Here is a 17,840-nt window from a genome sequence, read left to right as displayed (position 1 = left end):
CTTTGATATTTGTAAGCTCATGCCAAATATAAACTGCACTTTATTCAACTATTTTAGTGAATTACCTGGCATTAAGTATATTCCTTTCCACTGGCACAACCACGACTTTGGGCTATCAGGACTTTTCAGCCCAAGATCTTCAACAACAGAACTTTTTGCAAAGAAGTGATAACTCTTACACTTCATATTTACTGCAGTAGTTTATTGTACTATATGCAGGGACCAGGATTATTCTTTTATTAGGGGTTTATATAGATCTGTACTTGTAAATTATCCCATTGAGCAGTTTGGAAGTGTCCCCGAGTGCCACTCACTGCCCTGAAAGGCAAAGATCTAGTTTGGCATCACGTGCTCAGTTAGCAGGCAGAGATTCAGATGCATGCTGAGTTCAAATTACTTAGAGGCATTTGATTGGCACTGGTATTCCTCTCTTGTTGCCATGTCCCTAGTGTCATTATGCCAGTGGTTGTGCCAATGATGCCTCCTACATGTATATAGTAAGGAAATAAGGAGCCAGAGGCCGCTTAGTAGTGTTCCTTCCACAATGATTATTTTATTTTGAAGTGCTAAAATAATTTTCTGGCATTGAGGGAAAACTATTTAGATTTTTAATAGAAACATTAAATATGATTTTTATATACTGTAAAAAGGAGTTCGTAGAAAGTTGTGAATTTTATTTGAAAATTCTAAACTTTGGGAGAGCACAACCGTTAGGATTCTCCACAGAGTCTCAGTCTGGAGGTGTGGGGCATCAGCATCAAGTGACACTTGGGGCTGCCTCACCAGGAGTGCAAAACTACCATCAGAAGATGCCAAGGAGGTCCGGTGACATCCCTGAGCTGAATGGGCAGAATAGAATGTGGTAGACTACGGTAATCTGCAGATTCATCAGATACCCAATCTGCTTGGATACCCAACATCTAACCAGCTGGCACATTGAACAGAAAGGTAAGGACTGCAGGAAGCAGTTTAGATTTCAGGCAATTAATGCTCTGGCATTTCAATGCCCAATTGACATAACCCTATGGATTTGATTCTATAATTGCCTATTTTATTTTTCTAAATCATTTCATTAAAACATCCAGCAAATGCCCATAAAATGTAGTACAACTGTTTACTATGCTCTTTTCCCTCACTACTGAGAAAGATGGTTCAATTCATGTTGTTAAGCAGACAAAATTGTATTCGGTTGCATGACATAATATCAGCAGTAAATCAAGATGAGGCACAGTAAATCACAAATTAGCATTTAGGCTGTATATGGGTGTTAAAGATTTTTGGATGTTAAATAAGGATTTTAGCAACAATTCTGCCCCTTATGTTTCAGAACTGATTGCCATATGTTATATATAATTTCAGGGTTTTTTTAATATATGCAGTTTAATGTTTTGTTTAATTCTGTTTCCTGTCTAGAACTTCCTACTATATAAATAGTATAAAAGTTCAGTAGCAGTAATGATCAGGCCAATCAGAGACACCTCAATGAAATATAGCTTAGCAGAGATAAATAGCAAAAGAGACTAACTCTGTTGTGGAGGGGTGTGTAGAGCATATTTAGTCTAAAAATATCCTTCTTGTAAGGAAATTTGAAACAAAAGAGAAAACACTGGTAACCTACAGCAGCTCAGTTAACATCTGTAGAGACAAATTCATGTTTCAGCTGGGCCCTTCTTCAGAACTGAAAAACAAATAGCGATCAAGTACTTTAATAGAATCAAAAAAGGGTGAGGGAGGGGAAACAAACACAAAAGAGGAAGTATTGGTGGAATGACCTGTATCCTGCTTAATAAAATAAAAAAGATGGTTAGATGACTGAAGTGATCTTTTATGTTTTTTTCCATAGATTGATGTAAAGAAATTAAAGACATTCGAGAAAACACAGGACGTGTGACTAGCTAAGGCAATGAAAGGCATACCCAATTTGTTGTTATAAGGAAGCCTTATTATTATAGATGTATTTTATAATGGATTTTTACATAAAGGATGATTTCTTTAACAGATTAAATCAGACAGGTCTTTGATTAATTTCAATTTGAATAACGTATACAGTTATGAAGCAGAATAGCATTAAGAATGAGGTTTTTTTTAAAACTGAATTTTCATAAAGTGCCACACTTCATAAATCCTAAATCATTTTTATTTTTGTAAGTTTTCATGCATACCTTCAATTTTAACTAAACTTTATCAGCAGAACAATAACAATTAGGCAATGTTTTTATATATTTGATTTTCCATGTTTGATTTCCCTACAATCCTACATGTATTCTAGCTCCCCGAAAGGCTTATTGGATGAATGCACCATGTAGTATGGTACTGAACTATAGAGATCTGGTGGTTTCAGGTTCAATCCTTGTCTGTGCTGATTTAGCCACAGCAGCACTTGCGGCGATGCAAATGCCTGAGCACTCCTGATCTAGGAAACCCGGAGTGGAAACCAACCAGGGTTCCTGCTCTTACTGGAAAATACATGCATGTGGGCATCAGGTGAGAGCAGGATTGATCTCAGTGGATGAATAAACTGTTGATATTCATTAAGAACATAAGAAATAGGAGCTGGAGTAGGCCATATGGCCTCTCGAGCCTGCTCCACCATTCAATCAGATCATGGCTGATCTTCAACCTCAACTCCACTTTCCTACCCGATCCCCATATCCCTTGATTCCCCAAGAGTCCAAAAATCAACGACTCAGCATCCATAGCCCTCTGGGGTAGAGAATTTCAAATATTCACCACCCTCTGAGTGAAGAAATGCCTCCTCATCTCAGTCTTAAATGGCCAACCCCTTATCCTGTGACTATGCCCCTAGTTCTAGACTCTCCAGCCAGGGGAAACAACCTTTCAGCATCTACCCTGTCAAGCTCCCTCAGAATCTTATGTTTCAATGAGATCACCTCTCATTCTTTTAAACTCCAGAGAGTATAGGCCCATTCTACTCAGCCTCCCCTCATAGCACAACCCTCTCATCCCAGGAATTAATCTAGTGAACCTCCGTTGCACCGCCTCATTCCTTAGATAAGGAGACCAAAACTGTATGCAGTATTCCAGGTGAGGTCTCACCAAAGCCCTGTACAAATGCAGCAAGACTTTGTTACTCTTGTACTCCAACCCCCTTGTAATAAAGGCCAATGTTCCATTTGCTTTCCTAATTGTCTGCTGTACTTGCATGCAAACTTTTTGTGTTTCTTGTACCAGGACACCCAAGTCTCCCAGGACACCAACATTTAATAGTTTCTCACCATTTAAAAAATATTCTGTTTTTCTATTCTTCCTACCAAAATGAATAACCTCACATTTCCCCATATTATACACCATCTGCCACCTTCTTGCCCACTTGCTTAACCTGTCTATATCCCTTTGCAGACTCTGTGTCCTGCTCACAGCTTACTTTCCCACCTAGTTTTGTATCGTCAGCAAACTTGGATACATTACACTCGATCCCTTAATCCAAGTCATTAATATAGATTGTAAATAGCTGAGGCCCAAGCACCGATCCTTGTGGTACCCCACTTGTTACAGCCTGCCAACCTGAAAATTACCTGTTTATTCCTACTCTCTGTTTTCTGTCCGTTAACCAATCCTTTATCCATTCTAAATATGTTATCCCCCCACCCCATAAGCCCTTATCTTGCGTAACAACCTTTTATGTGGCACCTTATCGAATGCCTTTTGAAAACCCAAATATACTACATCTACTGGTTTCCCTTTATCTACCCTCTAGTTACATCCTCAAAAAACTCTAATAGGTTTATCAAACACGATTTCCTTTTCATAAAACCATGTTGACTCTGCCTATTCATATTACCATGTTCTAAATGCCCTGTTACCACTTCCTTAATAATGGATTCCTGCATTTTCCCAACACCTGATGTCAAGCTAACTGACTTGTAGTTCCCTGTTTTCTCTCTCCCTCCTTTCTTGAACAGCAGAGTTACACTTGCTACCTTCCAATCTGCTGGGACCATTCTAGAATCTAGAGAATTTTAGAAGATCCACTATCTCTGCAGCCACCTCTTTTAGAACCCTCAGATGTAGGCCATCAGGTCCAGGTGATTTATCGGCTTTTAGTCCCATTAGTTTCTCAAGTACTTTTTCTCTACTGATAATTACTTTAAGTTCCTCACTCTCATAAGCCCCTTGGTTCCCCACTATTTCTGGTATGCTATTTGTGTCTTCTACTTTAAAGACCGATACAAAATATTTGTTTAACGCATCTGCCATTTCCTGATTCCCCGTTATAATTTCTCCTGTCTCAGCATCCATGGGATCAACGTTTACTTTTGCTACTCTCTTCCTTTTTACATACTTGTAGAAGCTCTTACAATCCATTTTTATAGTTCTTACTAGTTTACTTTCATATTCTATTTTCTCTCTTTTTATCAATTTTTTGGTCATTGTCATACATCAAACTTGTAGTCCTTCTCCTTTTGTCTCTGTATAATGTTCGTCAACAAAGGGCATCACAGTCACCAATAAAAAAAAGGACTCCAGTGCACAGCAGCCACCAGCAGTCATATCAACTACTACAGCCAATGAAGCAAGTGCTCAACTCAGCTCTTCAATGGGACATCATTTTCAATTAGTCAGATTTACAATCGTAAAACTGTTATTTGCTTTACTTATATATTTGTTGCAGAGAACTATATCCTCGGGCTCAAGCAATGCAGCCTGCGTTTGCCAGTAAAATTACAGGAATGTTACTGGAATTATCCCCTGCACAACTCTTACTGCTTCTAGCAAGTGAAGACTCATTGTTTGGTTTACTTTTAGACAACTGGAACCTTCTTCTCTGCGCAATTAAAGAATTACAAACTAAGATATATGAAAGCAAATTAATTGGATTGGGTATTTTAGTGCATGTGGTGTGTGTTTTGTGTTTGAATTTTGATCTATTGTCATTGACATAAGTATCACTCTGTACTCTTATTTAGTTCTATACAAATGGCAGCAGGCATTTTCTAAAAGCAATAAACCTACAGTGACTACAGAAAAGAACACCTCTAGCACTGATGCAGATACAAATACAGTGACCCACGCAACTCACCAATTAGCTATGCAGCCACTCAACAGTACTATTTGTTAACTAGGTGCATGTAGTAGTAAGGTACCACAGGAAGCAATGCATGGAAGTTCACGGCACAAATCAAAATTCAAACACAAAACACACACCACCTGCACTAAAATACCCAATACAATTAATTTGGTGTATTACATTATTATAGGGTAGCTCCTCAGGAGGTCCATTCATCTGTCTGAGCTTAAAACAGTCTGCCTACATGAGGTCTCTGAATCCCTCCCTCATATTTACTCATAATTGTTCTTCAAGAGAGTTGAAGCTGGCTTTCATAGCAACAGAGGGTGCATTCATGAGTAATGCTCCTACAGTGTCTATGGTCTGTGCAACTGTAATCCTTACTGCAGCTAACAGCAATGGTGCTACTTTCTGAATAATTCAAAGGACATTAAAGGCAGCACATCAGGTTGATAAGGCTGTAAAAATAGCTAATGGAATTCTAGGTTTTGTCACTAGAGGTATAGAATATAATAGCCAAGTGGTAACGATAAGCCGATATAAAACCTTAATATTTCAGTTAGAGTATTGTGTGCAACACTGGGCTCCACACTAGGAAGGATACTCTACTTGTTACATTTCTTTCTGTACAACTTTTTTTTTGCATTTTCTTTACAACTGCAATTTTCCATCATGGGCAAAATAAATCCTGTGCTACCATTTTAGTCATTTTTAGACTTTACCTTGATTCTCTTCAAAGTCATGAGCTTGAGCACAGAGGTCGGTAAAGAGAGGGAGTGAACTTCTAATGGAGTGAATTGCTAACAGAGTGAGGACTTTCAACTGGGAATTTGGTGCAGAGGGGGAAGGAGGTGCTAAGTCTAAAGATAAAAGAAACAGGAGATGAGTGTAAAGGTCAGACCAGGGTAAGAAATAAAGATAACAAACGGTCAAGGAATAAATACAGTTATAAAACAGAAGTATAAAAGGACTGTTGAAAATAAAGTAAAAGGGAACAGCTATTAAAGATGAATTAAACTGCCTGTACAGCAATGTACACAGGGTCCAAAATAAAAGGGGGAACTGGAGGCAATAATCTGTAGTGAGGAACCAGGTGTAGTAGGAACAACAAACATGGCTACATAAAGAACATGCCTGGCAACTAAATATTGAAGGTTATAACATAATCAGAAAGGATAGGGAAGGAAGAAGGGAGTGGTGAAGTAGCTGTACTAATTATAGATAACAATGGCAGTAGAAAAAAGGGACATAATTAATAGAAGGATAGAAACAGAATCCATATGGATTGAAATAAAAGATAAGGGATTGATCACACTAATAGGGCATACTACAGACCACATAATAGTGGAAAGGAGGTGGAGGAAGAAATATGTAAACAAGTATGCAAAATGAGTAAAGAATATAGAATAAAAATCATGGGCGATTGTAACTACCCCCAAATAAACTGGCAAGAAGAGGTAGGTAAAGAGGTACAGGGAATGGAGTTTTTACAATGTGTGCAGGACTCCTTTCTTACTCAGTATGTAAAAAGCCCAATAAGAGAGGAAGCACTGCTGGATCTGGTAATGGGAAATGAACCAGAACAGATAAGAGAAATAAGCGTAGGGGAACATCTAGGCAATAGCAATCACAACATAATAAAGTTTAAGATAAAGATTGAGAAAGACAAAGACCAAAGTAATGAATTGGGAAAAGGATGATTTTAAGGGGATGGGACTGGAACTAAGAAAAATAAACTGGAAAAAATTACTAACAAACAAACAAAGAAATAGAACAGCAGTGGGAAACATTTAAAACGGTGATCAAGAGAGTCCAGGAGAAATACAAGATGGAAAAGGGGGAGATAATTGATAAACTAATCAAACTTAGAGAGGTTAATCCCCTTGGTCTGGATGGATTGCACCCACGCATATTAAAAGAAGTTGGGGAAGAGATAGCAGAGGCATTATTACCTATATATAAAAATTCATTAGAAAAGGGAATAGCGCCAAAGAACTGGCGGACAGCTATTGTGATTCCTACATTTAAAAAGGGAGATAGACCAAGTCCAGGGAACTATTTGCCAATTAGGTTAACGTCAGTGGTAGGATAATGGAATCCTTACTCAAATGTGTAATAGAAAAACATCTAGAAACCAAAAATATAACAAAGAGTCAGTACGGAAAAGGGAATGTTATGCTTGACCAACCTTATTGAATTCTTTGAAGAAGTAACAGAAACAGTAGACAAGGGTAATGCAGTAGATGTAATATATTTGCATTTTCAAACAGCCTTTGATAAAGTACCTCATAATAGACTCATGACTAAGGTCAGAGCACGTGGAGTCAGGGGACAAGTAACAGAATAGATAGCAAGCTGACTACAAAACAGAAAACAGACAATAGGGGTTAAATGTAGTCGCTCAGACTGGCAAAAGGTGGGAAATGGTGTTCCACTAAGATTGGTGCTGTTGTTCATCATTTACATAAATGATTTGGACTCAGGAATTGGAAGTACAATTTCAAAATTTGCAGACGACACCAAATTGTGGGGGAGGGGGTATAGTTAATGCTGAGATACACTGTGACAAAATACAGGAAGACATTAATAAACTTGTAGAATGGGTGTGTAATTGTCAAATTAATTTCAATATAGACAAGTGTGAGGTGATACATTTTAGTAGGAAGAATAAGGAGGCCACATACTCCTTGGAAAATAAGAGTCTAGGAGGAGTAGAAGGATCTGGGGGTACAGATGCACAAATCACCAAGAGTAGTGATGCAGGTTAATTAGGCCATTAAAAAAGCATGATGTGGAGATGCCGGTGATGGACTGGGGTTGACAATTGTAAACAATTTTACAACACCAAGTTATAGTCCAGCAATTTTATTTTAAATTCACAAGCTTTCGGAGGCTACCTCCTTCCTCATTTCCACATCGTTCACCTGAGGAAGGAGGTAGCCTCCGAAAGCTTGTGAATTTAAAATAAAATTGCTGGACTATAACTTGGTGTTGTAAAATTGTTTACAATTAAAAAAGCAAACCAAGCACTGGAGTTCATTTCCAGAGGGATGGAATTGAAAAGCAGAGAAGTTATGTTAAATTTGTATGGAACCTTGGTTAGATCACTCTTGGAGCACTGTGGTTCACACTGGAGTTCTGGTCCCCATATTATAAAAAGGATATAGAGGCACTGGAGAAGCTGCAAAAAAGATTTACTAGGATGATACCAGAACTGAGAGGTTATACCTATCAGGAAAGATTGAACAGGCTGGGGCTCTTTTCTCTAGAAAAAAGACTGAGGGGTGACCTGATAAAGGTCTTTAAGATTATGATAGGGTAGATGTAGAGGAGATGTTTCCATTTGCGGGGGAGACCGGAACTAGGGGCCATAAATATAAGATAGTCACTAATAAATCCAATAGGGAATTCAGGAGAAACTTCTTTACCCAGAGAGAGAGTGGCTAGAATGCGGAACTCGCTATCACAAGGAGTAATTGAGGTAACTAGTATAGATAAACAAAAGGGAGAAAGGCATAGATGGAAATGCTGAGAGGGTTAGATGAAGTAGGGAGGGAGGAGGCTTGTGTGGAATATTATCGCCGGCATGGAGCTATTGGGTTGAATGGTCTGTTTCTGTGCTGTACATTCTATGTAATTCCATGTGTCATAATTTTTTCCCTCACTTTGTGGCTGATCCTTCCCATCTTTTAGACAAGTTGTTAAACCAAGGCCCCAGCCTCCTTGTCAGGTGGACATAAAACATCTCGTGGCATTATTTGAAGAGGAGCAGGGATATCAGTCTCCTGGCCAACATTTCTCTCTCAACCAATAATGGCAGCCGACCAGCTCAAAAGATGAAGGTGTAAACTCCAAAGAAGTTCAGATACTTAGTTATGCTGCAGCATCATGAGGAGCTGAAGAGTCCAATTCTCGAGTCTTGCTACAGACGGTGCAGACATAAGGCATAGGGTCAGATGAAGGCCTTGAAGCTAATGTTACCATGAACAGATTACCTGCTAACTTATTTAATTCGCTGTTTGTGGGACCTTGTTGTCATAGAGTCATAGAGTTATACCGCACGGATAGAGGCCCTTCGGCCCATCGTGTCCGCGCCGGCCATCAAGCCCTGTCTAATCTAATCCCATATTCCAGCATTTGGTCCGTAGCCTTGTATGCTATGGCATTTCAAGTGCTCATCCAAATGCTTCTTGAATGTTGTGAGGGTTCCTGCCTCCACAACCCTTTCAGGCAGTGAGTTCCAGACTCCAACCACCCTCTGGGTGAAAAAGTTCTTTCTCAAATCCCCTCTAAACCTCCTGCCTTTTACCTTGAATCTATGCCCCCTTGTTATAGAACCCTCAACGAAGGGAAAAAGCTCCTTAGTATCCATCCTATCTGTGCCCCTCATAATTTTGTACACCTCAATCATGTCCCCCCTCAGCCTCCTCTGCTCCAAGGAAAACAAACCCAATCTTCCCAGTCTCTCTTCATAGCTGAAGCGCTCCAGCCCTGGTAACATCCTGGTGAATCTCCTCTGCACCCTCTCCAAAGCGATCACATCCTTCCTGTAGTGTGGCGACCAGAACTGCACACAGTACTCCAGCTGTGGCCTAACCAGTGTTTTATACAGCTCCATCATAACCTCCTTGCGCTTATATTCTATGCCTCGGCTAATAAAGGCAAGTATCCCATATGCCTTCTTTACCACCTTATCTACCTGTTCCGCCGCCTTCAGGGATCTGTGAACTTGCACACCAAGATCCCTCTGACCCTCTGTCTTGCCTAGGGTCCTCCCATTCATTGTGTATTCCCTTGCCTTGTTAGTCCCTCCAAAGTGCATCACCTCGCACTTTTGAGGGTTAAATTCCATTTGTCACTGTTCCGCCCATCTGACCATCCCATCTATATCGTCCTGCAGACTGAGGCTATCCTCCTCGCTATTTACCACCCTACCAATTTTTGTATCATCAGCGAACTTACTGATCATACCTTTTACATTCATATCCAAGTCGTTAATGTAGACCACAAACAGCAAGGGACCCAGCACCGATCCCTGTGGTACCCCACTGGCCACAGGCTTCCAGTCACAAAAACAACCTTCGACCATCACCCTCTGCCTTCTGCCACTAAGCCAGTTTTGTATCCAAAGTGCCAAGGCACCCTGGATTCCATGGGCTCGTACCTTCTTGACCAGTCTCCTGTGCGGGACTTTATCGAAGGCCTTACTGAAATCCATGTATACCACATCCACTGCGTTACCCTCATCCACACGCCTAGTCACCCTCTCAAAAAATTCAATCAAATTAGTCAGACATGATCTTCCCTTGACAAAGCCATGTTGACTATCCCTGATTAATCCTTGCTTCTCCAAGTGGAGACTAATTTTGTCCTTCAGAATTTTTTCCAATAATTTTCCTACCACTGATGTTAGGCTCACTGGCCTATAGTTCCCCGGTTTTTCCCTACTCCCCTTCTTGAATAATGGTACTACATTAGCGGTTCTCCAGTCCTCTGGCACATCCCCTATGGCCAGAGAGGTTCTGAATATATGTGTCAGAGCCCCCGCAATCTCCTCCTTTGCCTCACACAGTAGCCTGGGATACATTTCATCTGGGCCTGGGGATTTATCCATTTTTAGGCCTGCTAAAACCGCCAATACCTCCTCCCGCTCGATGTTAATATGTTCGAGTATATCACAGTCCCCCTGCCGTATTTCTATGTCTACATCGTCCTTCTCCATAGTGAAAACAGATGCAAAAAATTCATTTAGAACCCCTCCTACATCTGCCGGCTCCACACACAGATTGCCATTTTTGTCCCTAATGGGCCCTATTTTTTCCCTTAATATACTTATAAAACATCTTAGGATTTTCCTTTATTTTGCTCGCCAGTGTTATTTCATGGCCCCTCCTTGATCTCCTAATTTCTTTTTTAAGTATCCCCCTGCACTTTTTGTACTCCTCTAGGGCTTCCTCCGTCTTTAGCCTTTTGTGTGCAAATTGACCAGTGTGTTTGCCTATATAATAGTCACTGCATTTCAAAACTAATTCATGAGTTCGATCAGGTAAATGCAAGTTCTGTCTTTCAGTCCTAGACACTGTTCACCATATCAGTAATGTACTCCCACCACTTCTTTACATAATTAGGGCCTTTCTTTAATTATCAAAAATGAAGTCACAGTACTCAATTACAGCACTTGTGATATAAGCTATCATCACAAACATGATTTTCTTAACTTGACCTTGAGACATTCTCCAACACAATTTGACACTCCCCAGCTGGATTAATGACATTGAGAAGTGTTAAACAGTATAATTCCCCCAAACAGCTAAGGAGTTACTTAAAGGACCAGTGCCGCAGGTATATTGTGATTGGTAGTGGTTACAAGCCAATCTTTCTCTACAAGTTCATATTTGAATAATGATTGGATTCTCGTTTCCCTACATTACAACAGTGACTACACTTCAAAAAGTAATTCATTGGCAGTGAAACACTTGGAACATGCCCAGGCTGATGAAGATAGAGTTTATTGGTTACCAAAAAGAGTAAAATTAAAATTAATAGAAAAAAAGAGCATGACACTAGGGAACAAAAAAAGACAGAAAAAATGGATGATAAGCAGAAATTAAGTGTTTAATTTAAATTCAGTATTTTGTGTTTATTTTAGCAGTTTTAGACTAATTTTACAGTGATAGATATCCCTAGTGTTTGACTAGCTTTATTACTATAACAAAGTTATTTTCAGCAATACAGTGCATGGCCCAAAACCAGTTGGCCCAGGAAGATAGGAATTACTAACATTTAGAAAGGGCTGGTGGTGTAATGTGTTAAGTGTTCCATACCTCATATTGGGTGATCTGGTTCAAACCCCAGCCTCAACTTGTTCACACAATTAACTACCATCAGCCTCAACAAATGAGATTCAGGGTCATTAGAAATGCACCAAGAGAATACTGTGGATAGTTGGGTTAGATTGCCTGAAATGTTACTATGCAGAATTCTAAAATATATTTTTTTACATATACACACACACACACACAAACAAAAATGAAATACCCAAGTAATATAAGGAAAGGGAAACTCTCAAATGTTCCAACTCCAAGGGTTAAACCTAGTCACTCCATGCCAGCAAGAATTTGTGGAAGCTGTGCCACTGTTGATATTTACCACCAGTCTTTTTAGCCAGAGCTTAAATTGCCTGGCAAAAGTCATTATAAAAAGGAGGAAAAAAACCCTGCAATTCCTTTTTTCATTGTCCAATGTGCTGTAGCAAGAACTTGTCATAGGATAGCCAATCTCTCCACCATAACCTTCCCACTTTTCTCTATCTTGTCAATGATACTATGGGCAGTGCTTCTCTGAACCAACCTCTCTTTTTCCTTCTAAGCTTAAACACATTGGGGTAGAATTTCCGCTTTGGACGCAATCGGTAATTGGGTGCAAATTGCGCCCGAATATTGCACCAGTTCAAGTTTCAGCTAAAATGCATTTGCATAATCACAAACTTAAAATCTTCCATGAACCGGTGCAATCCAGCAGGGTAATGGAACATAATTTTTTTTTCCTTTTGGTAACCTGGTGCTGTTTTATCAATACAGCTGAAAATGGGTCTCAAAAAATAAGCATTTTTAAATGAGTGTCTAGTCCTCCACCTGTGAGTAACCTGATTTTAAATCACTGAAAATGACTTTAAAAAAAAGCGACTGCACCATTTACTACTTTCATTGGTGTTCGCTAGTCAGTTTTAGTAAATTAAATATTTTTTGATATGTGAAAACATTTAAAACGTGCCTACTGGTAGAGAAAATATTTCCAGTTGTGTGAGAGTCCAAAACTAGAGGTCATAAATATAAAATAGTCACTAATAAATCCAATAGAGAATTCAGGAGAAACTTCTTTACCCAGAGTGGTAAGAATATGGAACATGCTATCCAAAGAGTAGTTGAGGCAAATAGCATAAATACATTTAAAGGGAAGCTAGATAAGCACATGAGGGAGAAAGGAATAGAAGGGTATGCTGATAGGGTTAGATGAAGTAGGGAGGGAGGAGGCTCATGGAGTATAAACGCTGATGTAGACCAGTTGGGCTAAATGGCCCGTTTCTGTGCTGTAGTTTCAATGTAATAGTGCCCGTGTGCCTAAGTAGTTTAATTTGAAGACCCTCCTCGAACGGCCGCAATTTGCGGAAACTCGCCTTCCTTGTTATTTTGATCGGGGGCGTGGCCAGTTTTGTGGGCAGGGCCAGCTTTAGCGCAATGATTTTAGAATCCCAAATACGTAATTTATGCCCAGCGTAAATAGAGTTTCCGCAATCTTTTGTTCTGGTTCGGCCGGATTGCACTGATAAAACGAGTGGAAATTCTAGGCCATTATTTCAACAATGAGGGTGTAGAAAGGAAAAAGAATGCATGGAACAAAGACACATCACAATGAAAGTCATAACAGAATGATCACTAATATTGCAATTCTGGATCATTACAACTGTTGACCCAGTAATACCGAGTAAATGAGTAAATAAAAATTTCTGATAAACATTTGAAAGACAAAAAATTTGAACAAGAGCATTTTATTTGAAAGAACATGACCTTTGAACAGATTTACAGAACATCCCAAACACACAAAAGGTTATTACACTCACTCATTTTACGATCAGAGCACAATACTTCAAAAGGGGTAATGAAGGTTTCCTTACACCTGTTCCTCCAAGACAAGGGTGCAAAGAGCAAATATTACTTACCTGTGCGATAAACTAAAGGTCATTCAATCCTGAATAATCTGTATGGTCATCATTTGGAATATTGTATATGACTAGCATCTTACCTTCAAAAGATAATTCATCTACTACAGATGGTCAAGTGAACAGTTGCAAAGATATACTAGAACTTAAAATTCTCAAGTTATGAAGATAAATGTAAAAAAAAGTTGTTTTCATTGGGGAAGAGGAGGTTGAAAAGGGGACATGATCCAGGTATTTAAAATCTCATTAGACTTGGATATATATTTCTAAGAGATTTAACCGACTGATTCCACTGGAGGATATTAGAAACCAACCTTCCCAAGAATGGTGAATATATGGAATAGACTCAAAGCAAGCATATTTAATAGTATTAATTCCCATTAAAAATGATCTGGATGGATAGCAGGTTAATAGTAGGATCAAAGGCTTTATGGTTAAGTATAGGCATAAGTTATAACATTCTCTACAGAACAATATGGTTCCTGTCCCGCTGCGACTAAGAGAATGTTATCTGTGGAATGTAACTGGCTAAGATTGAATTAATGTAAGAAGTAATTTTAGATTGATGGTCTGCCATTTTCATTAATGTTTGGGGCAGGGATAAATTGCATGGAGCTTTATCTTCTTGGACGGCTTACTGCTTCCCTTCCTATGTTCTCATAGATGTTACTCAAGAAACAATTAAGTAGCAGTGTCAGTAGTAAAATTGGGTGAATTTGTGGGTTTCATTGAGAACAGGAGTACGTCAATATAGACAAGTTGAACTAAGCATGTTCTAATTAAGTGCAGGTCCCGCATATAAATTATGTTGAAAAGAATTAAATCAGATTCAGTAAGATTTACATTTACTGCTGTCAAAATTGTATCTTTTAAACAGTTAGTCTCCAAGGTGAGGGAAATCATGAGGGGTCTATACAGAATAGAGAGAAACTGTTCCCATTGGCGGAAGGGTCAAGAACCAGAGGACACAGATTTAAAGGTGACTGGCAAAAAAAACAAAAGGAAAAACTTTTTCTTTCAACGCAGCGAGTGGTTATGATCTGAAATGCACTGCCTAAGGGGGTGGTGGAGGCAAATTCAATCATGGCTTTCAAAAGGGAATTGGATAGGTACTTGAAGGGAAAAAAAATTGCAGGGCTACGGGGAAAGGGCAGGGGAGTGAGACTAGCTGGATTGCTCTTGCAGAGCCGGCATGGGCTCGACAGGCCAAATAGCCTCCTTCTGTACTGTAACCATCCTATGAAAGAATAGGAAATACCTTTTCATACTGCACCTTGTGACTATCAGGAATTACCTGTTCAAGTGTTGCACAGTTTAGAGTCAGTGAAAAACTTCTTACATTATCCAAATATTAGTACCTCAACCACTCAGTTCATCCATTTCACAGATTTGATGTTTATCTCCCTTATCTTGATCAGTGGCTCATGGATAGTCCTTCCTACATTAATATGACTTTGCTTTTTCCACATCCATATCAGCAGCAGATTTATTTTGTGTTTCTTTCTTTACCATTACCCCTACGTAAACGTAGGACCAAAATGCAAGTTTAAAAAAGCAAGATTTTCAGAGATTGGTTATAATGCACTAGTTGAAGCAAAATTCTTGTTTATACAGCATTACAATGTTGCTGGCCGAATTTGTAGGCATTAAAATGTTAACCGGACGGTTCAATTATAGGTTAGAAAAGCATGTTTGAATGCAGAACTGTTTAAATATCAGTTGGGCGAGTATTGACATGAACAGCAAAAAGGGGGCGATTTTTTGAAGTGACGATAAGTTATTCATATACTTTTTAAAATGTACACATTAAAGTATGTCGGGCGTATATGCATTTTAAGTGAAAAAACGGGAAAAGATCCACTTAGGAGAATACAGGATATTCAAATTATAGATAACCGAGAATTTACACTTAGTATTTTTTTTTATGAGGCACAAGTTAACATATTTACCATAAAATGTGACGCGATGAATTTGCCGTTTTTTAAAAGCCCACTTTCGCGGCATCCTCTTCCAACCTCGGCCCACGAGCGCCGACTGTTGGGCCCAAATGTAAACAACACGAGAGAAGCCCTGCGGATTGTGGGAAGGCCGAGCTGGGCCGTGCATTCACTGCATCCCGCACACGGTGAACCGGTTCTTCCCCACTCCAAGATTACACTCCCCAATCTAACCAGCTCCAGCATTATTTCAGAGCATTTAAAACAAAACGGCCCGGATTTCACGATTTACAAAGTGTTTCAGAAAACAGTCCAGTAATTAACTTTATTCTGACATGTCAAGCTAACCACGTGGAGCAAAACCAAACGATCCAACTTCGGTTATTATCCTGAGTTGAATGGCGTGGGACTAACCGCAGAACGCAGTTTCTTTGCCTTTTGTTAGTTCTGCACAGGAATTTATAAATTTCATCCAAGGACTGAACCGTACCGACTCGGCGCTTTGTAAAAGCGCTAAATGTTTCTCACATTTATCAGATTTCATGGTCAATGGGTGAAGTTGATTGATGTTTTAATTGCTTTAAACAGTCTATATAAGCAGAATGTAGTTATTTTTCAATTTTATAGCCTTTTTAGTAAAGATACGTCAACTAATTTTACAGTTTTAAACTGCTATACGATTTCTCCCTTTTTGCCCAATAATTCCAGATTAACTTCAGGTCGAGAGCCCAGTTTAAAAAAAAAGACGCTAATTAGTTTATTTATTGCTGAAGGAATTTAATACGTTTCCAGACACTATACGTATATTCTTTTTGAGTCAGCAGCTGCCCGTCATAATTATTACTCCTATATGACCAAGGATATTTAACAGGAATTAATATTTAAATGGTGCACCTGCATCCCCAAAACAGCTCTATACACTTTCAAATGTAACGCGGTCCTTTGTAAGAGCCATACAAGGCATGGAAAATATATGGTGCTTTGTAAGTTGTTTCTAATACTTCATGACATCTCAAAAACGCTTCACATTTGAAGTGGTGTCATTTGTTATGTAAACAAAATTAACTGCAAATACGGTCTTATTAGCCGCCTCCCAATTATAAGCGTAGTGACAGGGGTTTTCAATTGTGCCATCAAGTGGCACATACTCACCAATGCTGAGTTTGGTTCAATCAGAACTCAACTTCAGACCTCATTCACAGCCTTGATTACAAGAGCTGACAAAGGAGAGATGACAGTTACGGCCTTTAACATCAATCAAGCATGGTGCCAAGGAGCAAAACGAGGTTCGGAGGAAGGTCAGATTTCTCCAGAGACCAATCATTGCAGTCCCAGAGTTCCTCAGGGAAGTGACTGGGTACTTTATGACAAGTGGCTCAAACCCAACCCCTCGAAGCTTCTTCCACCACGTACAAGGCTATGATGGAATACTCATCACTTGCCCAGATGGGTGCAGCCACAATGTTTAAAAAGCTCAACAGCATCCAGGACAAAGCAGTCTACTTGATTGGTGCTCCAGCCACTGGAATCAATATCCACTCCTCCCATCAGCGGTGTAGTTGCAGTATATCATCTATAGGATTAACTCACCATGGTTACTTTCACAGCACCTCTCAGACCTACAACCTCTATCACTGAGGAGGACAAGAACAGCAATATCATGAGAACATTATCTCCAAGTCACATACTGTCCAGGCTTGGACACAATGCTATTCTTTTATTGTCATAGTATAATTTTGTAGTTATAAAAACACCACGTCCTCTGACTCACCATGGTGAGATCTACTAGTATCTATTAAAGGGAGATCGTATGATGTTTCAGTGAATAAATGTAACATACAATGTGAGCCATAAAAATCAGGACGATCTCCTGTGATTCCTAGTCTGTGTTCCCAGAAGTGGAGTTGTTAAAATTGGCTTTAGCTCAATTAGTTAGGAAGGGATTTGGGGAGTGGGAAGAGAGCGAGAGAGAGAGAAAGAAGTCAACCAGGGTCCCTCCTACACATTATCCAGTGACGTCTATAGCAAGTGCAGTTATGTAGCTAGCGGGTGATAATGAAATGACCAAATAGTAAATCATAAATGATTACTATGTAGGCTCACATGAAGTGTGGGCACATGAGTGGGGTACTTGAGGAATGATATCCCAGCATGT

The sequence above is a fragment of the Heptranchias perlo genome, chromosome 8, assembly GCF_035084215.1.
Source record: "Heptranchias perlo isolate sHepPer1 chromosome 8, sHepPer1.hap1, whole genome shotgun sequence".
Taxonomy (NCBI): domain Eukaryota; kingdom Metazoa; phylum Chordata; class Chondrichthyes; order Hexanchiformes; family Hexanchidae; genus Heptranchias; species Heptranchias perlo.
The sequence above is the reverse complement of the archived record's forward strand: the minus strand, read 5'-3'. Positions refer to the sequence as shown.